This window comes from Coregonus clupeaformis, unplaced genomic scaffold (genome assembly GCF_020615455.1).
Source record: "Coregonus clupeaformis isolate EN_2021a unplaced genomic scaffold, ASM2061545v1 scaf1896, whole genome shotgun sequence".
Classification (NCBI taxonomy): domain Eukaryota; kingdom Metazoa; phylum Chordata; class Actinopteri; order Salmoniformes; family Salmonidae; genus Coregonus; species Coregonus clupeaformis.
The window spans coordinates 41334-45629 of NW_025535350.1; the positions used below are offsets into that span (position 1 = coordinate 41334).

The following is a 4296-nucleotide window of genomic DNA, read 5'->3' on the forward strand; positions in this document are numbered from 1 at the left end:
TTGGGTACCAAAGCACCAAGTCCGGGACCAAAAGGCTCCTTAACAGCTTCTACCCCCAAGCCATAAGACTGCTGAACAGTTCATCGAATGGCCACCTGGACTATTTACATTGACCCCCTTATTTTATATTGATTTATTCTCTTACACAGGCTCGATGTACACTCACTGGACTCTAACCACACACTCACACATACTACACTGACACTCCAACACACACACACACACACACACGGACACACACATACCTTTACACTCTTCACATAAGCTGCTACTCTATGTTTATTATCTATGCGTAGTCACTTTACCCCTACTAACTGACTGTAAGTCGCTTTGGATAAAAGCGTCTGCTAAATGGCTTATTATTATTATTATTATTATTATTATTATTATTATTATTATTATTATAACTACATGTACATATTACCTCAATTACCTCCACTACCCCGTAGCCCAGCACATTGACTCGGTACCAGTACCCCTTGTATATAGCCTCGTTATTGTTATTTTATTGTGTTACTATTTTTCCTTAAGTTTATTTAGCAAATTGTTCTTACTTTTTTAAACTGCGTTGGTGGTTAAGGTCTCGTCAGTCAGCATTTCACCGTAAGGACTAATATACCTGTTGCATTCGGCGCACGTGACAAATAAAAATGTTGATTTTATTCTTTACTGTATTAGCATATGGTTGGAATCTTTAGAAATGTTGAATCACATCGCATCTATTCCAATACAATTTATTGTATTACGGTATATTCATAAGGGTGCATGCAATAATTGTGAATTTAGATAAATTATATTCAATCACCATTTATTGTTTTATTTAGCATATGAGTATTTATACTGGTATAAACACTTAACAAATATGGTGCATGTGTAGGACAGAGAAAGGAACCTTTTTGCACCTATTCTGGCATTGCAGTAAATGAGTGGATTTCTGGCGCGCTATACATACAGCCACTCAGATCATTTTAGACATGGAATTAGAACAATCTCCAATCCTTTACCTCCTTAATAACATGCCAAATGTCACGCTTGACTCAGATAGGCTAAGGTTGCTGAAAACTATCCTACTTTAAATGTATTCTTGTATTTTGGAAAAAATGACAAACCACCCACTTTTCAATCGTGGATAAAACAGGTTGCAGACTTTTTGCAATTAGATTATTAAACAAGAATTACAGAACCGTGGATCCAAATTTGTGAAAGTATTTTCCCCTGTTATCCTTTATTGAGACAAGCTCTTAAACATTACATTTATTTTTATCGTCAATTGCACACAAGGTCCAACCGGAACTTGACTTCCACTTTTAACCCAACCCCTCTGAATCAGACGTGCGTGAGGCTGCCGCATTGGGCGCCCGGGGAAGAAGTCCCAGCGAGTACTTCACGCACATATAATGTTGTCTTTGAAAATATATATAGAATTACATGCCCACAACTTGGCTGTAAAAACAACCGACTTCATCCAAATGGCGCTGCTGCTGTTTGGTTAGTTTGAGTGTTTTGTATGTATTCCCTTTGCTGTTTGGTTTGTTTGTATTTATCATTAATATCAGAATATTAAAAGGCAAACAACGAATATGGTGCAAATCTCCAACTGCAGTGAGTAAGTGCCAATCTGTTATCATCTGCCAGTTATCACAGATAAAATGCTATAACAGTCTCTGTTGAACATATTGAAATGATTCTTCGTGAGATTGAAACAGTTGTTCTGGCAAAGCTGTTTCAAAACATCCGTTTAATTAGACTTCATCAGTCTAATTATGTTTTATTGCCCCATTACAATGTAACTTTCTGTTCTCCAGGTGGATTTCCGCTACAAGAATACCCATGATGGGTGTGGTTACGCTTACTGGTATTGTTCCTCAGGGAACTGCGGCTCTTCTATCGAAGATGTGAGAGGCACAATTGACACCAGCAGCAGAGGGCGGAGTGCTTACTCCAACCAGTGGTGTGAAACTGAAACGGTCGAAACCAGAAATATTCCCAGTGATAAACCTTTCCAATTGATGTAAGTTTGTTATGAAAGAGATCTATTCAATTTATTGAAATCTGGTAAAATGGGTTTGGCTATACTGTTAAAACCTACTTCTACAAGGTAGACTCCCTCATTTAGGTTTTTTTCAAAGACCATGTCAAAGACACTAGGTAAAGGATATTGCTATGGTGGGTTTGATAACATTCCAGCCCAAGTGACCACTTATCTAAATATGATTTGTTGTTGTAATAGACAAAACAGCTGCTGTTGGATCCCCACAGTAAACGGTCTTGGATCTTGGAGCCTGGAAACTCAAGTGGATCTGGGATCAAGATCGGATACTGGTGAACCCAACAGATCTCCAGTCACAGCCATTCTTCCTTTCATACGGTAAAACTTTCTGACTCCATATACAGTACCTCTTTGAACTGATTGTCACGATCGTCGGGAACAGAGGAGGACAAAGGCGCAGCGTTGAAAGCAAACATACTCTTTATTGTGATCTCACGAACAAAACAACAAACGATTACATGCCGTCTACGGTTTAACACAAACCACACTGGAACACACCGAAAGGAACAAGATCCCACAACTATTGTGGGAAAACAGCCTGTATAAATATGGCTCCCAATCAGAGACAACCAGCAACAGCTGACACTCGTTGCCTCTGATTGGGAACCACTCTGGCCAACACAGAAATACAAAACTAGAATCCCGACATAGAAACACAACACATAGAATATACACACCCTGGCTCAACATATAGAGTCCCAGAGCCAGGGTGTGACACTGATCAGGTTTTCTTTGGATATAACTAAGAATAATGCAGAATGTACCACGATTATTTTAGGTCATTTGCATAGGTTATTGAAATCCTAATTCCCTTGTTTAGACATATGGCTCCATTTTTGGCTGGCGGTAAGAAGGCGCAAGAATCAAACTCAAGTTAGTTTGCAATTTCGTTATGTAAAAAATAGCGCACCAGCATTTTCCAGCCCTGACACCAGGTTCGGCAATTTACCTGTCTAACTTCAGCTTACTTGCGCTAAAGTGGGAGGGGTGGCAATATTTGAGGTGTGTGTCTAGGGGCAGCCCCCACACCGGTCCATTCTTTTTTCTCCAGGCCACCTATCATTAGCCAGATATTATAATTTTGCGCAACAAAATAAACAAGTTAGACACGCCCACTGGGCTATTTATTATGGTGGCTGTAACTGTATTTAGACATAGTCTATTTAAACAAGTTGTTGTTTTGTTTTTATTAGAATTTTATTAGAATTATACACTGTATTTTTAGGCCTTATCAATAGCCTAGTGAATTTGATCTTGCTTATTGACTATGTTTGGCATGTCCATGTCCAGACTGCAATTTACAGTAGCCCCTATATCAGTACACATGCTATAGCCTATGGTCATTTCCATATTGAAGCAATGCAATTAGAACAATGTGGACTGCAAACATGTTCAACATACTATTTTTTTGCAAATATGGGGCAGGCTATTTAACGAACTAGGCTGTAACGGACTAACATTCGAATTGGAGTTGATGACAACGCAATAAATACACAAAACACCCTAAATACACAACTTGAAGCAACCACATATTTAGCCATGGAACACGTTCTGATTGGCCAGTGAGGAGCCAAGCCTCGACACACCCACAACTGGTTTATTCATCAAAGCCAAGCCCTTTTGCGCCACTGCCAGCAACTGCGCCTATAATAGTGGTGGTGAAAATAGCTAAACTTTGTCTGACACGCCTCCGAACCAACTGCCAGCGCCCAGACCGATCATTGTGTTAGGTTTGTTAAAATAGAGCCCCTGGAGTTTACTCATTTTAATGTTGTATTTCTGACTCATGTCATTGTAGTGTTCCCCAGAACTGTCAGAGATCCTACAACCTCATGGCCTTTGACCCTGACGGTGATCGTGTCAGATGCAGATACGGATTGGTCAGACCTGAGTGCGATAGGTGTGACCAGCCCTCAGGCTTCTACCTGGATCAGGTCGGTGTGAGCAGTTATTTTCAACCCCTTGAATCTAACGTGATTGTTGATACGCTCCACAATGTGCTGGGCTGTCACGGTGAGACCAAAACATTACAACATAAACCACAACTCATTTGCATTCAATCTATAATGTGATTGCACAATATTGGCATATTGTATTTGGTCTTAACCAGCGATTCCTTTTGTGTTCTATCCTCTTCACTCTGTTAGGGCTCTTGCGCCTTACGATACGGTTCCACTTCGGCGAGCGGCGTCTACGGGTTCGAGCTAGTTGTAGAGGACTTCCCCAACCAACACATCACCCTGTCT

At 40.2% G+C, this 4296-nt stretch overlaps 1 long non-coding RNA gene across 1 annotated transcript; it reads left to right on the plus strand.

The window, feature by feature from the left end:
• Nucleotides 1-1863: 1863 nt before the first annotated feature.
• LOC121563131 lies at nucleotides 1864-3966 on the plus strand. Its single transcript, XR_005999775.2, has 3 exons — nucleotides 1864-2011; nucleotides 2231-2368; nucleotides 3849-3966. It is a non-coding gene; the product is annotated as an uncharacterized LOC121563131 (long non-coding RNA).
• The last annotated feature ends 330 nt before the right edge of the window (nucleotides 3967-4296 follow it).